The sequence below is a fragment of the Lissotriton helveticus genome, chromosome 4_1 (genome assembly GCF_964261635.1).
Source record: "Lissotriton helveticus chromosome 4_1, aLisHel1.1, whole genome shotgun sequence".
Lineage (NCBI taxonomy): Eukaryota > Metazoa > Chordata > Amphibia > Caudata > Salamandridae > Lissotriton > Lissotriton helveticus.
In genome coordinates this window covers 1,385,607,089-1,385,628,365 of record NC_136063.1, presented here as the reverse complement: position 1 = coordinate 1,385,628,365, position 21,277 = coordinate 1,385,607,089, and positions in this window count along the sequence as shown.

The following is a 21,277-nucleotide window of genomic DNA, read 5'->3' as shown; positions in this document are numbered from 1 at the left end:
ATTTCAGAATTTGATCAGTAGCTTGAAATACTTGTTCTAGAGAGCCTTGTTCTGGTGCTGGATGATGAAAGACTTTCTTGTGTTCTAGGCGTAAATGTCGGTCTGGAAATCTAGATTTACCTACATACGCTATTCTGGCGGTATTCTCGTCGTCTACCTCTTCAGTAGAAGAGTCATTCTCTTTCTCGCTTACTTGTGCTTCTCTGCGTTGTTCGTGTAACCTTATTATTTCTTTACGTATTTTCTTGTACATACTCTCTATACTATTGAGTGTCTTGTGCTTACCCTCGGCTATATTATCACTCCACCTTGTCAGAACTTTCATTTCGACCGGATCTTTAGTCGGGGAATCTTGTTCCCGTATTAAACAATTGATCAGAAACTTTAATAACATCAACTGGATCTCAGCTTTTCTGAGAGACATGACTTCACCAATACTTTCTGGATCTTGTCCTGTACGAATGAAATGATACATTCTGTCTAAATCTTCTTTCATATTCGGTAGGGTGACCAAATACTCGGACACCTGTCTTATACGCACGGAGTATAGAACCATACTATCCTCGCCTGGGACTGGATCATAACAGCATTCAGTAAGAACTCGCCTGATTTCTGCAATGGACTTATATTTGGGCGTACGCTGTAACGCACGTTCATGTAACTCGACTGCTCCTAAACGTCTACTTGGCGGCGGGGTACCAGGAGGACCTCCTCCCGCGGCCCCTATACTGGAATCGACTGATACTCTTCGTGCTGGCAGAGGGACTGATGTGGCGGGGATTTGTACCGGGGGTACCGTAACAGGTACTGCAACAGGTGCCCCGGTTGTGGAAAAGTAAATTTTGCCATGTTCTGTGTCCCTACGTGTTATCCATCATATGTTATGTGTGCACGACCAATATGCATATGTTATTCCCCATGTCCGATTAATGACGCAATTATAGTTGTGTCCACCTCTAGTATGCCAGTTTCCCAGTCCTCGTGAATACTACGAATATCAGGCCTATGTAAAGTAATGTTGCCACGTTTCTCAGTGTGCACGTTATTTCATTATAAAGTCCCCGTTTCCAGGCCTCAACAGGGCCCGGACATCAGATTCAGCTCCTGTCTCCTGAGCCTCGCTGAGGAGTGATCCAGCCCCCACCTGTATCCTCGACCTTTCACTTACTTCCTGCCTCGCAGTGCCCGGTGCAGCTTGGCTCTGCCTCTGAGTCTGCCAAGACTATGTTATGATTCCAGCTATCAGTTTAGTCCTCCTTCTCTGCATTCCTAAGCTACTGAACTGCATCAATAGTTTCCGTCATTGTCTAGCCTTCACGGCTCCATGTTAGAGAATACTGTATTTAATGGTCATTTAATATTCTTCATCACGCACTACATGTAGAATAATGCATGGTCCAGTCTTAGAATCAAGTTAGCTTTTCCCCTCATGACTTCTAGTTTATATCAACATGTTCCCTAAACATCAGATACTAGATAGGGTTTAGGTACATGTCGCTCCGACCCTCCAGACTTTAGTCTCTGCTCCTAGCACAGAGTTCATAGCCCCCAGCTTCTCCTAGTAACACGTCATTGCCAGTTTGCGCGCACTACCAGGTTAGAGGTCCCGGCTCCTTAGGTAGCCCCCTCCTATGTTTCCGCCCATTCATGACATATTCTGTTACGTTTGCACCACATGTCTATGTATACGCCCAGTTACACCTACTTTTACTCTTATCTTTCGCGACTGCTACGCGTCACGCCTTCTGTTCCACCCACTGCTACGCCTACTGCAATGTAATGCTATGTGTTTGCGCTATGTATATATGCTCGTGTATTGTTATCAAAAGTTAGCGCGCTCATCCCAGCCCCAGCAGCTGCTGGGCCCTGTCATCCTATTCCTATGCAGGTTGTCCTGTTCCTGTCCTTATGCTGTATTAAACCTGCAAAACTCCTACTACCTCGAATCTTGACTCTTATTTATTGAGCTATCTGTTATGATATATGTCTAGTCAAAAATAGGGTATTATTTATTTATTTACCACATAATGGCGCCCGAACAGGGACTTGCCCTTTCCCCACGCGTCGGTGAAGCCACGCCGACCCCCTGACCCTCTGCAGCCGTGACGGAACCATACCGTGCACCGGCAGATATTTCTGCTTCAAGTATCCCTCAGGCCCACGGAGGAGACGGAGGAGGCGGTCCAGCATCCAAACGAGACGGTGGAGGAACGCGGCGAGTCCCGACCAGAGCCCAAGCCAAGAGTCCAAGGTCCGAGGTATCCGGAGGCCCACCCGTAACTGAAGTCCGAAGTTCATCGTCCGTCGTCGTAGCAGTCCAGTCCAGTCCGAGGCTTTCCATTCTTGCTGCCCGGTGAGTACCATTACTGGGGTAGTATCTAGACAGGGTCAATCTAAATTGACTCTGGTCCGTGGGTTGGTGGTACCCAGGCCCACAAACGAAGTGTTCACCTAGGTGGATACGGGTCTTGATGCGTCCCTTTATGGGACCGGTATGTTCCGTACTGTTTCAGCAGTGCATCCAGTAACTCTAGTCTGTTCCGTTCTCGAGAAATTCTTGTGTTTCTGTTCTCAGTATTCCAGGTAATATTTCTGTCCGAACTGTAATGTTATGATGTTGTTCAATGTATTTCCAATGTCGTGGTATGCCTGAATTGTTTTCCCAATTGTTATTGTTCCTCGTCTATTGTATTGTGTTCCGATTCAAGTTTACAATGTCTCTCTTTTCGAGATTACGTCAGCTAAAAACTAGAAAAGGTTTGTTAGAAGAAGCAGTTCCTGTTCCGCCGAGGGACAGTCCAGGTCATTTTATGTATCAGAAACATGGCATAAGCGCCATATTGTATCTAGATTTATGGGTAGAGTATACCAGACAGTTAGAAGAAAAGTATAGATGGCCCGTATCGGGTACATGGGATGCCGAATGCATCATGCGAGTAGAAGAAGCATTATGGAAAAAGAAAGCCAGACAGTCACAGAAAGATGCCATCGAGTTATGGCGCAAAGAAGCTCATAAAAGAACCGAAAAAGAAATCAGAAAGTCAGAACTAAGTAGAGAATCCCAAGAACGAGCCCAAGAAAGAGAATTAATCGAGATAGGTGAACGAGTTAGAACTGAGCAATCAGACAGACAGAGGCATGCCCTTAATAAGGGTATGTATCCTCTTCTTGCTGAGGGCTTGCCAAAAGCGACCCCAGAGGCATCCAGTAATTTCCCGCCACCATTAGTTCCGACCAAGCTACGTCACAAACCGACCGCAGCTGATATTTTTATTTCGTCCTATCTGGACGACACAGTCCCCGAATATGCAAATCCTGTTCACGCTCCGCCAGTCCCTGTAAATCAGGTAATTCCTGCTCCTCCAGACACCGGGGTGCCCTTAACAGCCCCCCCGGGTCAGCCCGCCATACAAGTCCAGCCCACGTTACAATTACCGACCCTGCCAGGACGAAAAGCATCAGTTGATGATTCTAGTTTAGGGGCCGCAGGGGGAGGTCTTCCTCAAACCCCGCCGCCATACAAGCGTTTATCAGCACTCGAATTACATGCTCAAGCATCACAGCGTACTCCTAAAAGTAATAAGTCTGTTGCAGAAATCAGGCAAACCCTTGGCGAATGCTGCTATGATCCAGTCCCAGGCGAGGATAATATGGTTTTATATTCATTCCGCGTAAGAAAGGTGGCCGAGTATCTAGTCACCTTACCGAATATGAAAGAAGATCTAGACAGAATATATCGTTTCATCCGAACAGGGGATGATCCAGAAAGTATTAGCGAGGCCATGTCTCAAAGGAAAGCCGAGATCCAGCTCATGATATTAAAGTTTCTGATAAATTGTCTGATAAGAGAACAAGATTACCCGTCTAAAGATCCTGCCGAAATGAAAATCCTGACAAGGTGGAGTGATAATATAGCCGAGGGTAAGCACAAGACCGTCGGTGCTATGGAGAGTATGTACAAGAAAATCCGTAGGGAAATAATAAAGATACACGAACAACGTAAAGCAGCACAAGTAAGCGAGAAAGAAAGTATCTCTGATACTGAAGAGGTAGAGGACGAGAATCCCGCCAGAATAGCGTATGTAGGAAAATCTAGATTTCCAGACCGCCATTTACGCCTAGAACACAAGTCTATTTTTCATCATCCAGCACCAGAACAAGGTTCTCTAGAACAAGTATTTCAAGCTACCGATCACATTCTGAAATCACGAATCGGTTATAGTGAGTTAAGTACCATGCATGAGCAGGAACTAGCCCGATCAGCAGTCCGATGGATTACTGATTCTACCACTTTTCCAGACGAAATAGTGGCACAAATGTTTCTGAAAATGCCCCCAGCCGAGCAGCGACTGGTGGGTATGTATATGATCCAGCACCTCATTACTCTGTATGAGGGTCAGCACTCTGATCCAGGCCCGTTACATGATATCCTGAACGAGTTACTCCAGTGTAGATGGAGAGGTCTAGGTACCGATTTAATTAGTGTCATTCTAGAACAGCGCCATAAATATGGAACATTCTTGAACCCGCATTTTGTTCATGTCTCACCCCCAGAAAGTAAATCATTCTACATAGACAGACAGAATCCGTTACGAGAAGTCCACCCAGTCAGAGGAACGGGTGGCGAAATGCAACGAGTGTTTGTATACACTCCGATCACAAAGATGGAACTCCTCGAAATGAAGAAATTAATTCCCTGTCATGACAAAGATCCAGCAGGGTTCCATAGAGAATTAAAAGACATGCTCCGTATGGGAGAATACACTTACCCAGATATCATTAAAATGTTAAAGGTTCTGCTACCCGCAGGGGTGTATGAAAAGCTAAAGGAAAAAGAATGGGAGGTGGGAGAGAAAAAGATAGATTGGGCAGTCCTAGAAGCAGAAGATAAGATACGTGTACCAGGTACTGGTCTAGGAGAGAAATGTAAAGAATTACCAGAATTATTGATTCAAGTTTTACCCAGATTATTAACAACGAAAAAGGAAGACTGGGATGCAATCTCAGCCTGTAAACAGAAACAAGATGAAGATATTAGTGATTTTTATTCTAGGTTTGAAAAGTGCTTTAGTATCAACAGTGGTCTCAAGACAAGTAGTGAGTCATACCCTCACCTTTTCGTTACTAAATTAGTCGAGAATTCAAGCCCACAAGTTAAAAACCGAGTTTTGAAAGTCGAAAGCACCTGGCAAGCAAATACTCCGTCCCAGATGCTCCAGATGCTCCAGTATCACCAGAATAGAATCAGGGAAGAGCAAGAACACGAGAGAAAACGTATGAAAGACACGAAAATGAAAGTGCTAGTTGCACAATCTGTTCCTCAAGATAGTCAGAAGAGGGGTCCGAATCAAGCCAGTCATCCTGCAGCTCCCGTTAAAGGGAACTGCAATTATTGTAAACAGCCAGGTCATTTTATAAATGAGTGTGCAGTTCTGAAACATAACATAGCTACTGGTAAGACTAAAGAAAGACCACGTCCGCCTAGACAAGAACAAGTTTCACAGACTCCTCAGTCACAGAATGCACCACAGACAGTTACAGTACCGCAGCCTATTGCTGCAACACAGCATGTTACACAGCAGATGTACCAGTATGCACAGTCTGAGTATCCAGAGTACCAGCCATATTCATGAAACAGCCTAGAGAGGGAGGTAGGCTTGCCTCTCATCGAGATACCTGTAGATCAAGAAGGTCCCTATGTTCACAGTCAAGTATTAGGGAAAGACAGAAAGTTTTTGATTGATACAGGGGCAAGTAGGACCACAATTAGTCATGCCGAAGTTCCAGGGGCTCCGCTCTCAGGCTCAAGAAATGTTTCCCTTGGATTTTCAGGAAAGCCTATCGTTAATGAGATTTCAAAGCCAGTCACTCTAGAAGTAGGTCCATTGTCCCGCACTACTGATCTGTTACTTACTAAGTCATGTCCAGAAAATCTATTAGGCATTAAAACACTGAAAGAATTAGGTGCCGTTATATGTTGTTCCCCAGAGGGAATACGTCTGTTCCTACGTGACTTTAAGGGTCACTATGTATTACGAGATTTTGATTCCAGACTGTCCAATGTTCCGCAGCATTTATGGGCGCAAGGTCCAACTGATGTAGGTTATATGCAAATCACACCCTATCGTGTGACTCTCAAACCAGGTGTAGTGTTACCACGAATCAGACAGTACAGATTGCCACCCGAGGCTGTAGCAGCCTTATCCAAAATTATTGACGAGCTCATGGCTCAAGGAGTAGTTGTAGAAACTGACTCCAATGTATGCAACTCTCCGATCATTCCAGTCATGAAACGTACTGATCCAAATGCACCCCCAGTATATCGATTAGTGATTGACCTACGAGAGCTTAACAAATGTATTATTCCGCAGTACCCAGTTGTCCCAGACATCTCTTCCCTATTAACAGCCATTGATTCCGAAGCCACGTTCTTCACTGTCATAGACCTCAAGAACGCATTTTTTAGTGTTCCCATCCATCCAGACAGCCAGTTTCTTTTCGGATTTTGTTTAAATGGAAGGAGCTATATGTTCACACGCGCTCCTCAAGGCTTCACAGAAAGTCCTAGTATTTACAGTCAAGCACTTAAGAGACAACTAGACAACATTCACATGCCAACTGACACTGCCCTGCTCCAGTATGTCGACGATCTATTGATCACAGCCCGTTCTGAACGTGACTGCGAGCGAGCGTCACTGACGGTTCTGTATTTCCTAGCCGAGATGGGGCACAAGGTGTCACCTTCGAAGCTTCAATTCTGTGTCCAGCAAGTGGTCTACTTAGGACACTTACTGTCCAAGAGGGGTAGGCAGTTGACACCAGACCGTATCCAGTTGATAGCGAGTCTTCCTCAGCCCAAGACCCAGAAGGAGGTACGTGCCTTTATCGGCCTCACTTCTTACTGCAGACAATGGATTCCTCAGTATGCATTTCTAGCCAAGCCACTGATACAGTTAACGACACAGGAGGCAGCCGTATCGACTGTTCTCCCTTGGACATCTGAACATACACTTAGTTTCAACGAGTTAAAGAAAGCCCTATGCCAAGCTCCCGTTCTAGCTACACCGAACTACAGTAAGCCTTTTACACTTTTCGTTACTGAACGCGAAGGTACAGCATTATCTGTTCTCACACAAGATCAAGCAGGACAAAACAAGCCCTGTGCTTATTTTTCTAGCACACTAGATCCAGTCGCCCAGGCGTTGCCTGCGTGCCTCAAGTCAGTTGCAGCCACAGCACTAGCTATCAGACAAAGTGATTCCATAGTTTTAGGACATACCTTGACAGTACAAGTTCCACATTCCGTGGAAGTTCTTTTAAACCGAACACAAACACAGCACTTGACAATTGCACGATTAACAGGTTATGAATTGACACTGTTCCAGCCACACATAGAAATTAGACGCTGCAACGTCCTGAATCCTGCTACACTATTACCATCAGTTAATTCAAATTCTGCCACACATGACTGTGTGGAAGTAGTCAACATTACGACAAAGCCAAGACAAGACCTGACAGACATTCCGTTACCAGATCCTGACCTGACACTTTATGTGGATGGTTCATGTATGAGAACTAGTACAGGAGAACTAGTCGCCGCGTATGCAGTGACTACTGACACTGAAGTTATTGAAACACACCGTATTGACACTCTGTCCGCTCAAGCAGCAGAGCTAGTTGCTCTGACACAAGCCTGTATACACGCCAAGAACCTGAAAGTTAATATTTACACAGATTCACGTTACGCATTTGGAGTTGTACACGACTTCGGAGTGCTCTGGCAGGAGAGAGGTTTCATGACTTCTCATGGAACCAAGATTCAGCATGGTCTCCTTATTCAAGCTCTGTTAGATGCCATACATTTACCGACATCCATTGCTATCATGAAATGCAAAGCACATACGAAAGTCACTGACATTATTTCTCAAGGTAATGATCTAGCAGATCGCACAGCCAAGCTTACAGCACAGACTCTAGACATTCCAGTTAACCTGACACACACTCCAGATCCGATTACATGTATGACAGTTAAGGACCCTACTGAAGATGTCATAGATATCCAGTTACATGCTACTCCCGATGAAATCAAGAAATGGTCTGAACAAGGAGGGGTCCAGACAGATCAAGGATGGTTAACGAAGGGTAGAGCCACATGGTTTCTCCCCGACTCTATGGTTCAAGTCATCATTAATACCGCACATAGTCCAGCACATTTAGGAGAAAAAGCTATGTTAGACAGTATCCAGAACATTTGGTTCAACAAGCATTTACGAGCTGCAGCCAAGCAGAAAGTCCGTACCTGTATGATATGTTGTCAGTTTAATCCAGGTAAAAGTGTCCCGGTGGAACAAGGTGGATTCCAGCCTCCTGACCACCCTTTTGAAGTCCTCCAGATGGATTATATTCAGATGGAGCGATGTCGAGGTTTCAAGTATGTCCTTGTAGTAGTATGCGCTTTGTCCAGGTGGACAGAAGCATATCCAGTCCCAGATTACACAGCCGCGACCACTGCCAAGCAGTTGGTTCGTGAGTTTTTCCCTCGATATGGACTCCCTAGAGTCGTATATTCTGATAACGGTCAGCCATTCTCATCTGAGTTGATGAAGCACGTTTCCCTGTTGTTAGGGTACCAGTGGAAGTTTCATTGTGTACGCCATCCTGAAGCAGCCGGTCTCGTTGAGAGACATAATCAGACTCTGAAAATTCGAATTGCCAAAGTATGCAAAGAAAAAGGTGTGGACTGGCTAGTAGCTCTGCCAGTTGCTTTGTTTTATATGCGCATGGTCGCACATTCCAGATCAGGTCTGTCCCCGTATGAGGTCGTATTCGGCCGCCCCCCTAACATGTGGGGTACTCCTAGACCCCGAAGTATTACCGATGTTTCATGTAATATGCTGACAGATTACCTAGCTTCCTTGATGTCTGCCCTCAACTCATGTCGTTCACAGGTTGCTGCCGCATTTCCAGACAATACCGAGGTGGCACCGCATGAAATCGTTCCAGGTTCCATGGTGATGGTCCGAAACTTTGACAGATCAAGTCCGCTGGAGCCTCGATGGAAAGAGCCCCGACAGGTCCTCCTCACCACCCGTACAGCCGTGAAGTTGGAAGGACGCAAGGGCTGGGTGCACCTTTCTCATGTTAAACTTTTTAAAGGATTAAAACCCGTCTTTAAGAACATTTCCCAGGATTCGAAGGATTGCCAGAATATTGCTCTCAAGGACTGTCCCGCAAATGACATTGATACAACCCCTCCCTTGGTAGAGAAAACTCCGCAGCAGGAGTATAAGCAAAAACTCCGGTCTAGTAAAATAAGTCAGTCAGTTTGATTGTATAAGTCCTCCCCTAGGTGAAACGGTTAGACTGTTTCTGACATGTATAAAATAGACCCCCATAGTGAGAGAGTTAGTCAAAACTCAAACCGATGTATCGTTTTTCTAAGTTTCATATTATTCATCAGCATAATGATTTCCTGCACCAGTTACGCATTTTTCCTGTATTTTCCAGTTCCTCATGTAAATAGGTCTGCTAATGCTACAGTAGAGCACACGTTTAGTGATCTGCCTCCTCACGAATATTCATACCGCCTCGCTATGCGTAATAACTCATTTATCCGTATGTTACATTACTCACACCAGACCAGCAATGCCACTAATTGTTGGGTGTGTGGTCGACTCCCCCCTTTCCAGACGTCGAAGGGAGTTCTGCCACTTTTTCCTTATCCTTTTTCACATAATGGTTCGTGTGGAGCATGGTCCACGTTAACGTCATCCTCAACAGATATGTCTTTTTTTAACAGCACATGTTTCCCAGACAAGCAAGGTTTCCCCCACAGAACAGGTTTAGATCTAGAAAATGAAGTGTATAATTTAGGTAATTATTCGTCGAATTTCATGGTCCTGAATGTTCAGTCTGATACTACTCCAGACTCACCTGCCATTTCAGTACTACCAGTCAAAGGCGAATTATGTGTTCGTAATTATGGTTCTGTACACGTAGGACATAGTGATTGTACTACTATTATCCAGTATAGTGACAGTGGGAAATCTATTTTTAAAGCTTCACGTCATTCTTATTTTGTTTGTGGTCAGACTGCATATGTTCGTCTGCCCCTCGATTGGGAGGGAACCTGTTACATTGCTTTCTTACTGCCACCTGTTTTCCTAGCCCCACCTGACTACCATAGGAATTCCTTCCTAGTACATACTAGACACAAGAGAAACCTCCCGATTGTCGATTATACTGAAACTGCTGCAGAACAATTCATTGATATTGATAAAGGTGTGTTCCCTTATTTAGGTACAGTTGTAAACAGTAAGCTAATTCGTAGGTTAACAAGAACCCTTGAAGCTGTAGTAGATGAGACTGCCTCCGCTCTAGGTAACTTAACCGAAGAGCAATCCTTTATGAGAATTGTCGTGCTCCAGAATCGTCTCGTCCTTGACGTCATACTGGCCGATAGGGGCGGGGCCTGTAGAGTCCTCGGATCTAGTTGCTGCATTTTCATTCCAAATAACGCGCCGTCTGTTTATTCAGCTATAACCAGACTCCATAAAATTGCCCATCTGTTACACCAAGATCCAGGCACCTGGACATGGTCCGGTTGGTTCTGGAATATAATTTCCGCCTGGGGATGGAAAGTCCTGTCCTTTCTAGGTATCGCAGTAGCGATCATATTCAGCTGCTGCCTCTGTATACAATGTGGCCCTGCGATTTGCGGCATGTGTGCTACCTCTTGTATTCCTAGTCCCCAGCCTCGTTCTAAATCTCGTTCCAAGACAATTCGAGATGAACAAATGGTACTGTATGAAATGATAGATGGTATCATGAATATTGATGTTTCCTGATGGAAACGTAGTGACAAGGAGGGAATGTGGAAAAGTAAATTTTGCCATGTTCTGTGTCCCTACGTGTTATCCATCATATGTTATGTGTGCACGACCAATATGCATATGTTATTCCCCATGTCCGATTAATGACGCAATTATAGTTGTGTCCACCTCTAGTATGCCAGTTTCCCAGTCCTCGTGAATACTACGAATATCAGGCCTATGTAAAGTAATGTTGCCACGTTTCTCAGTGTGCACGTTATTTCATTATAAAGTCCCCGTTTCCAGGCCTCAACAGGGCCCGGACATCAGGTTCAGCTCCTGTCTCCTGAGCCTCGCTGAGGAGTGATCCAGCCCCCACCTGTATCCTCGACCTTTCACTTACTTCCTGCCTCGCAGTGCCCGGTGCAGCTTGGCTCTGCCTCTGAGTCTGCCAAGACTATGTTATGATTCCAGCTATCAGTTTAGTCCTCCTTCTCTGCATTCCTAAGCTACTGAACTGCATCAATAGTTTCCGTCATTGTCTAGCCTTCACGGCTCCATGTTAGAGAATACTGTATTTAATGGTCATTTAATATTCTTCATCACGCACTACATGTAGAATAATGCATGGTCCAGTCTTAGAATCAAGTTAGCTTTTCCCCTCATGACTTCTAGTTTATATCAACATGTTCCCTAAACATCAGATACTAGATAGGGTTTAGGTACATGTCGCTCCGACCCTCCAGACTTTAGTCTCTGCTCCTAGCACAGAGTTCATAGCCCCCAGCTTCTCCTAGTAACACGTCATTGCCAGTTTGCGCGCACTACCAGGTTAGAGGTCCCGGCTCCTTAGGTAGCCCCCTCCTATGTTTCCGCCCATTCATGACATATTCTGTTACGTTTGCACCACATGTCTATGTATACGCCCAGTTACACCTACTTTTACTCTTATCTTTCGCGACTGCTACGCGTCACGCCTTCTGTTCCACCCACTGCTACGCCTACTGCAATGTAATGCTATGTGTTTGCGCTATGTATATATGCTCGTGTATTGTTATCAAAAGTTAGCGCGCTCATCCCAGCCCCAGCAGCTGCTGGGCCCTGTCATCCTATTCCTATGCAGGTTGTCCTGTTCCTGTCCTTATGCTGTATTAAACCTGCAAAACTCCTACTACCTCGAATCTTGACTCTTATTTATTGAGCTATCTGTTATGATATATGTCTAGTCAAAAATAGGGTATTATTTATTTATTTACCACACGGTGACTGGAGGAGCAGGAATAACATTATTCACGGGAGCTGGCTGAGCAGGATTTGCATATTCTGGGACTGTGTCGTCCAAATAGGACGAGAGAAAAATATCAGCTGCGGTCGGTTTGTGACGTAGCTTGGTCGGAACTAACGGTGGCGGAAAATTACTGGATGCTTCCGGGGTTGCTTTTGGCAAGCCCTCGGCAAGAAGAGGATACATACCCTTAATGAGGGCATTCCTCTGTCTGTCTGACTGTTCGGTTTTAACTCGTTCACCTATCTCGATTAGTTCCCTTTCCTGGGCTCTTTCTGCGGATTCCCTACTTAATTCTGACTTTCTGATTTCTTTTTCGGTTCTTTTATGAGATTCTTTGCGCCATAACTCGATGGCATCTTTCTGTGACTGTCTGGCTTTCTTTTTCCATAATACTTCTTCTACTCGCATGATGCACTCGGCATCCCACGTACCTGATACGGGCCATCTATACTTCTCCTCTAATTCCTTGGTGTACTCCACCCATAAATCTAGATATAATATGGCACTTATGCCATGCTTCTGATACATAAAATGACCTGGACTGTCCCTAGGCGGGACAGGAACTGCTTCTTCTAACAGACCTTTTCTAGTTCTTAACTGACGTAATTTAGAAAACAAAGGCATGACTGGGCTGGAGCCTAGACACAATACAATACACAATGAACACAATAATGACTTGAAAAACACCACTTTCATACCACGACATTGAAATACATGAATGACATTTAAAATACAAAATTCCACCTGGAATACTGAAAACAGAATACATGAATTTCTCGAGAACAGAACGGACTAGAACAGAAACTAGATGCACTGCTAAAACAGTACGAAACTTACCGGTCTCATAAAGAGACACGTCAGGACCCGCATCCACCTAAGTGGACACTTCGTGTTGGATCTGTGTACCCCAAACCCACGGACCAGAGACAATGCAATTGACCCTGTCTAGATACTACCCCAGCAACGGTACTCACCGGGCAGCAAGAACGGAAGGCCTCGGACTGGACTGGACTGCTACGACGCCGGACGGACGAACTTCGGACTTCAGTTACGGGTGGGCCTCCGGATACCTCGGACCTTGGACTCTCGGCTCGGGCTCTGGTCGGGACTCGCCGCGTTCCTCCACCGCCTCGTCTGGATGCTGGACCGCAACCTCCGTCTCCTCCGTGGGCCTGAGGGATACTTGAAGCAGAAATATCTGCCACTGCGCAGGATGGTTCCGTCACGACTGCAGAGGATCAGGGGGCTTGCGTGGCTTCTCCGGCGCGTGGGGAAAGGGCAAGTCCCTGTTCGGGCGCCATTATGTGGTAAATAAATAAATAATACCTCTATTTTTGACTGGATATAACAATAACAGATAGCTCAATAAATAAGAGTCAAGATTCGAGGTAGTAGGAGTTTGCAGGTTTAATACAGCATAAGGACAGGAACAGGACAACCTGCACGGGCAAGATCTGGGATGGCTAGCAACTTTTAATAACAGTGCACAAGCATATATACTAAAACAATTGCATTACAGTACATGCAGTAGGCGTAGCAGTGGGTGGGGTTCGTAGCAGTCCGCGAAAGATAAGGGTGAAAGTAGGTGTAACAGGAGGCGTGTACATAGACATGTGATGTAAACGTAACAGAATATGTCATGAATGGGGCGGAAACATGGAGGGGGCTACCTGAGGAGCCGGGACCTCTAACCTAGTGGTGCGCGCAAACTGGCAATGACGTGTTACTAGGAAGAAGCTGGGGGCTATGACTTCTGCGCTAGGAGCAGAGACTGAAGTCTGGAGAGTCAGAGCGACATGTACCTAAACACTATCTAGTATCTGATGTTTAGAGAACATGTTGATAGAATCCAAAAGTTATCAGGGTAAAGGCTAACAGACTCTAAGACTGGTGCATGAATTATTCTACATGTAGTACGTGTTGGGGAATATTAAATGACCATTAATACAGTATTTCTCTTACATGGAGACGTAAAGGCTAGACCATGACGGAAACTATTGATGCGATTCAGTAGCTTAGGAATGCAGAGAAGGAGGGCTGGACTGATAACTAGAATCATAACATACTCTTGGCAGACTGGCAGGCAGAGCCAGGACGAGCCGGGCACTGTGAGGCAGGAAATAAGTGAAGGGTCAGGGATACAGGTGGGGGCTGTATCGCTCCTCAGCGAGGGTTCAGGAGACAGGAGCTGAATCTGATGTCCGGGCCCTTTTGAGGCCTGGAAACGGGGATTTTACAATGAAATAACGTGCACACTGAGAAACGTGGCAACGTAGCTTTACATAGGCCTGATATTCGTTGTATTCACGAAAACTGGGAACTGGCATACTAGAGTTGGACACAACTGTAATTGCGTCTTTAATCGATCATGGGGAATACATATGCATATTAATCATGCACATATAACATGAGATGGGGAACACGTAGGGACACAGAACATGGCAAAATTTACTTTTCCACAGGCTTACCAGGCTGCAAACCCTTTAGGAAACACCCCGTACGCTGTGATTAAGGGGGTCATCCTAGACCACTTGGGGCTAGACCAGGAAGCATACAGAGTGAAGTTCAGGAAGGAGAGAGGCCTTCCGGGGGAGAACCCGAAGACCCTCTTCTTCCGCCTCATAATGGCCGCCGACAAATGGCTAAAGCCAGAGTCATGTACCAAGGAGGAAATCCTGCATAAAGTGTATCTGGAACAGTTTATGGAAGCCCTTCCCTATGCCTCCCAACGATGGTTACGCCAACATTCCGGCTTAGGGATCGAGCAGGCCATCGAAATGGCGGCCAATTACGCCAGAGCGCAGCCCAAGAACCCCTCCTGGGACCACGAGAAAGCAACGAAGCATCCTTTACCCTTCAAACCGGAGAAAAAACCCAAACTCAGCGGGGACTCAGGACGTTTCAAACCCCCCCCCAGGAGCGGTCTCACCCATGTTGAGAGGGCCGCAATGTTTCGAATGCGGTGAATGGGGACATATAGCCCGGATGTGTCCCCGGAAAAGATCCCCCCCTGAGGAACCCATGGAGATGGGGTATCTACCCCGAACAGTGCTATATTCCTCCGAATTGGGCTCTTCTTTCTACGTAAGTATGTGGATGAATGGCTTGCAGGTAAGGGCCCTTTTGGACTCGGGGTGTAGACAGTCAGAGGTGCAGGAACGATTTGTTTTACCTAGCCAGTATGTCCCAGGCGCCCTCGTACACATCAGATGTGTCCATGGGGATGTCAAACCCTACCCCCTGGCCTCCATCACTCTTTTCCCCAAGGAGAAGGGTCCCTGTACGGTAAGGGTCGGGGTGGTGGATTCGTTACCCGATGATGTAATTGTAGGGGTGGACAATCCTGATTTCCTTTCCTTGTTCAGGGAATCCCTAGGGCCCTCCAAGCGACTAGGTGACCCCCCGGTACCCCACTACCTTGCCCCTGAGCCCTGGACCACAGACCATAGTTTCCGTTACGCTCAGGCAGAAGACCGGACTCTATTCAATGCGTGGGAGAGCGCCCATGAGCATCAGGGAACACCAACCCCCGTATACCCTCGGTTCATCATAAGGAACGGATTGCTGTATCGGCAACCACAGGAGAACAGTCAGCCCCAATTACTGGTCCCCGGTCTTTTAGAGACCAAGTGCTCTCCTACGCCCACACTCACCTGACCGCTGGGCATTCAGGCAAAGAAAAAACCACGGCGAGCATCCTGCGATATTTCTTCTGGCCGGGTATCTACAAAGAAGTGCAGGACCACTGTGCTCAGTGCAAGGTGTGCCAGAGAAAGAATACGCACCGTCCTAGCGCCGCACCATTGTGTCCCCTGCCTATCGTGGGAGTCCCGTTTGAACGTGTCGGCATGGATTTAATAGGCCCCTTGCCGAAAACTGCAAAAGGTCACGTATATGCCCCGGTATTAGTGGACTATGCCACTAGATTCGTGGAAGCATTTCCATTAAGAGCACCCACTACAACCGCCATTGCCGACCGATTTGTAGAGCTGTTTTCAAGAGTGGGGTTTCCCAAGGAAGTTGTGGTAAATAAATAAATAATACCTCTATTTTTGACTGGACATAACAATAACAGATAGCTCAATAAATAAGAGTCAAGATTCGAGGTAGTAGGAGTTTGCAGGTTTAATACAGCATAAAGGACAGGACCAGGACAACCTGCACGGACAAGATCTGGAATGGCTAGCCAACAGGGGGCCCCGACAGCTGTCGGGCAGGATCTGGAATGAGCGCGCTGACTTTTAATAACAGTACACAAGTATATATACTAAAACAATTGCATTACAGTACATACAATAGGCGGAACAGTGGGTGGGGCCTGTAACAGTCGCGAAAGATAAGGGTGAAAGTAGGTGTAACAGGAGGCGTGAACATAGACATGTGATGTAAACGTAACAGAATATGTCATAAATGGGGCGGAAACATGGAGGGGGCTACCTAAGGAGCCGGGACCTCTAACCTACTGGTGCACGCAAACTAACAATGACGTGTTACTAGGGAGAAGCTGGGGGCTATGACTTCTGCGCTAGGAGGAGAGACTGAAGTCTGGAAAGTCAGAGCGACATGTACCTAAACACTATCTAGTATCTGATGTTTAGAGAACATGTTGATAGAATCCAAAAGTTATCGGGGTAAAGGCTAACAGACTCTAAGACTGGTGCATGCATTATTCTACATGTAGTGCGTGTTGAGGAATATTAAATGACAGTATTTCTCTTACATGGAGACGTAAAGGCTAGACCATGACGGAAACTATTGATACGTTTCAGTAGCTTAGGAATGCAGAGAAGGAGGGCTGGACTGATAACTGGAATCATAACATACTCTTGGCAGACTGGCAGGCAGAGCCAGGACGAGCCGGGCACTGTGAGGCAGGGAGTAAGTGAAGGGTCAGGGATACAGGTGGGGGCTGTATCGCTCCTCAGCGAGGGTTCAGGAGACAGGAGCTGAATCTGAGTCCGGGCCCTTTTGAGGCCTAGAAACGGGGATTTTACAATGAAATAACGTGCACACTGAGAAACGTGGCAACGCAGCTTTACATAGGCTCAATACTCGTAGCTTTCACGAGAACTGGAACTGGCATACTAGAGATGGACACAACTGTAATTGCGTCTTTAATCGATCATGGGGAATACATATGCATATTAATCATGCACACATAACATAAGATGGGGGACACGTAGGGACACAGAACATGGCAAAATTTACTTTTCCACATTCCCTCCTTGTCACTACGTTTCCATCAGGAAACATCAATTTTCATGATACCATCTATCATTTCATACAGTATCATTTGCTCGTCTCGAATTGTCTTGGAACGGGATTTAGGACGGGACTTGGGACTAGGAATACAAGAGGTAGCACAAATGCTGCAAATCGCAGGGCCACATTGTATACAGAGGCAGCAACTGAATATGATCGCTACTGCAATACCTAGAAATGACAATACTTTCCATCCCCAGGCAGAAATTATACTCCAGAACCAACCGGACCATGTCCAGGTGCCTGGATTCTGGTGTAACTGATGGGCAATTTTATGAAGTCTGGTTATAGCTGAATAAACAGACGGCGCGTTATTAGGAATGAAAATGCAGCAACTAGATCCGATGACTCTACAGGCTCCTCCTCTATCGGCCAGTATGACGTCAAGAACGAGACGATTCTGGAGCACGACAAATCTCATAGCAGATTGCTCTTCGGTTAAGTTACCTAGAGCAGAGGCAGTCTCATTCACTACTGCTTCGAGGGTTCTGGTCAATCTACGTATTAACTTACTATTCTGGATAGGTCCTATAAAGAAAAAGAAACCTCTATTGAAATCTGTATATTGTTCTAGAGCAGTTTCAGTTTGATCGACAATTGGGGACTCGATCTCCCTTTTATGTCTAAGATGTACTAGATGTGTGTTTCTATGATAATCGGACGGGGCTAGGAAAACTGGTGGCAGTAGGAAGGCAATATAACAGGTTCCCTCCCAATCGAGGGGCAGACGAACATATGCGGTCTGACCACAAACAAAATAAGAATGACGTGAAGCTTTGAAAATAGATTGCCCACTGTCACTATACTTGACAATAGTAGTACAATCACTATGTCCTACATGTATGGAACTATTATTTCTGACACATAATTCGCCTTTGACTGGTAGTACTGAAATAGCAGGTAAGTCGGAAGTAGGATCAGACTGAACGTTCAGGACCATAAAATTCGAAGAATAATTACCCAAATTATAAACTTCATTTTCTAGATCTAACCCTGTTCTGTGGGGAAGACCTTGCTTGTCTGGAAAACACGCACTGTTCAGAATGGACATATCAGTTGAGGATGATGTTAACGTGGACCAGGCTCCACATGAGCCGTTATGTGAAAATGGATAAGGAAAAAGTGGCAGAACTCCCTTCGATGTCTGGAACGGGGGGAGTCGACCACACACCCAACAATTAGTGGCATTGCTGGTCTGGTGTGAATAATGTAACATTCTAATAAATGTATTGTTTCGCATAGCGAGACGATAAGATAGTTCATGAGGAGGCAGATCACTAAACGTGTGCTCTACTGTAGCATTAGAAGACTTATTGACATGAGAAATTGGAAAACATAAATGAAATGCATAACTCGTGCAGGTAACCATTAAGCTGAGAAACAATATAAAACTTAGAAAAACGATACATCGGATTGAGTTTTGACTAACTCTCTCACTATGGGGGTCTATTTCATACATGTCAGATACCTGTCTAACCGTTTCACCTAGGGGAGGACTTAGACAATTAAACTGGCTGACTTATTTTACTAGACCGTAGCTTCTTTTTATACTCCTGCTGCGGAGTTTCCTCTAACAGGGGAGGCTTTGAATCAATGTCATTTGCGGGACAGTCCTTAAGAATAATATCTCGGCAGTCTTTAAAATCGTGACAATCCTTGGAAAAGTTCTTGGAAACAGTTTGTAGTCGGGATCCGTGAAATTTCTTAACATGAGACAAATGGACCCACCCCTTCCTGCCTTCCAACTTGACGGCAATACGGGTGGTTAAGAGGACCAACTTCGGCTCCTTCCAGCGAGGCTCCAGCGGACTTGAACGATCAAAATTCCGGACGAGAACCAAGCTTCCTGGAACGATTTCATGCGGTTTCACCTCGGTATTGTCTGGAAATGCGGCGGCAACCTGTGAACGACAAGAGTGTAGGGCAGACATCAAGGAAGCTAGGTAATCTGTCAGCATATTACTGGAAACATCTGTAATACTTCGGGGTCTAGGTGTACCCCACATATTCGGGGGGCGGCCGAAGACGACCTCATAAGGGGACAGACCTGATCTGGAGTGTGCGACCATGCGCATATAGAACAGGGCAACTGGCAGGGCAACTAACCAGTCTACACCTTTTTCTTTACAGATTTTGGCAATACGGATTTTCAAGGTTTGATTATGTCTCTCTACGAGACTGGCTGCTTCTGGATGGCGTACACAATGGAACTTCCACTGGTACCCTAACAACAGGGACACGTGCTTCATTAGTTCGGATGAGAATGGCTGGCCGTTATCAGAATACACGACCCTAGGGAGTCCATAACGGGGGAAATATTCACGAACCAACTGCTTGGCAGTGGTCGCGGCTGTGTAATCTGGGACTGGATATGCTTCTGTCCACCTGGACAAAGCGCATACAACTACAAGGACATACTTGAAACCTCGACATCGCTCCATCTGAATATAATCCATCTGGAGGACTTCAAAAGGGTGGTCAGGGGGCTGGAATCCACCTTGTTCCACCGGGACACTTTTACCTGGATTGAACTGGCAACATATCATACAAGTGCGGACTTTCTGCTTGGCTGCAGCTCGTAAATGCTTGTTAAACCAAATGTTCTGGATACTGTCTAACATGGCTTTTTCTCCTAAGTGTGCTGGACTATGTGCGGTATTGATAATGACTTGAACCATTGAGTCGGGGAGAAACCATGTGGCTTTTCCCTTCGTCAACCTTCCCTGATCTGTCTGGACCCCTCCTTGTTCGGACCATTTCTTGATTTCTTCGGGAGTAGCATGTAACTGGATATCTACGATATCTTGAGTAGGGTCCTTAACTGTCATACAAGTAGTCTGTTCTAGACTGGATGTCGGTGTCTTGTTAACTGGTATGTCTGGTGTCTGTGCTGTAAGCTTGGCTGTTCGATCTGCTAGATCATTTCCTTGAGAAATAATGTCTGTAACTTTCGTATGCGCTTTGCACTTCATGATAGCAATAGATGTCGGTAAATGTATTGCATCTAACAGAGCTTGAATAAGGAGACCATGCTGAATCTTGGTTCCATGAGAAGTCATGAAACCTCTCTCCCGCCAGAGCACTCCGAAGTCGTGTACAACTCCGAATGCGTAGCGTGAATCTGTGTAAATATTAACTTTCAGGTTCTTGGCGTGTATGCAGGCTTGAGTCAGAGCAACTAGCTCTGCTGCTTGAGCAGACAGGGTGTCAATACGGTGTGTTTCAATAACTTCAGTGTCAGTAGTCACTGCATACGCGGCTACTAGTTCTCCTGTACTTGTTCTCATACATGAACCATCCACATAAAGTGTCAGGTCGGGATCTGGTAATGGAATATCTGTCAGGTCTTGTCTTGGCTTTGTCATAGTGTTAACTACTTCCACACAGTCATGTGTGGCAGGATTTGAAGTAACTGACGGTAACAGTGTAGCAGGATTTAGAACGTTGCAGCGTCTGATTTCTATGTGTGGCTGGAACAGTGTCAGTTCATAACCTGTTAAACGTGCAATTGTCAAGTGCTGAGTCTGTGTTCGATTTAAAAGAACTTCCACGGAGTGTGGAACTTGTACTGTCAAGGAATGTCCTAATACTATGGAGTCACTTTGTCTGATAGCTAGTGCTGTGGCTGCAACTGACTTGAGGCACGCAGGCAGAGCCTGGGCTACAGGATCTAATGTACTCGAAAAATAAGCACAGGGCTTGGATTGTCCTGCTTGATCTTGTGTGAGAACAGATAATGCTGTACCATCGCGTTCTGTGACAAAAAGTGTAAAAGGCTTACTGTAGTTCGGTGTAGCTAGAACGGGTGCTTGGCATAAAGCTTTCTTTAACTCATTGAAACTAAGTGTATGTTCAGACGTCCAAGGGAGGACAGTCGATACGGCTGCCTCCTGTGTCGTTAACTGTATTAATGGCT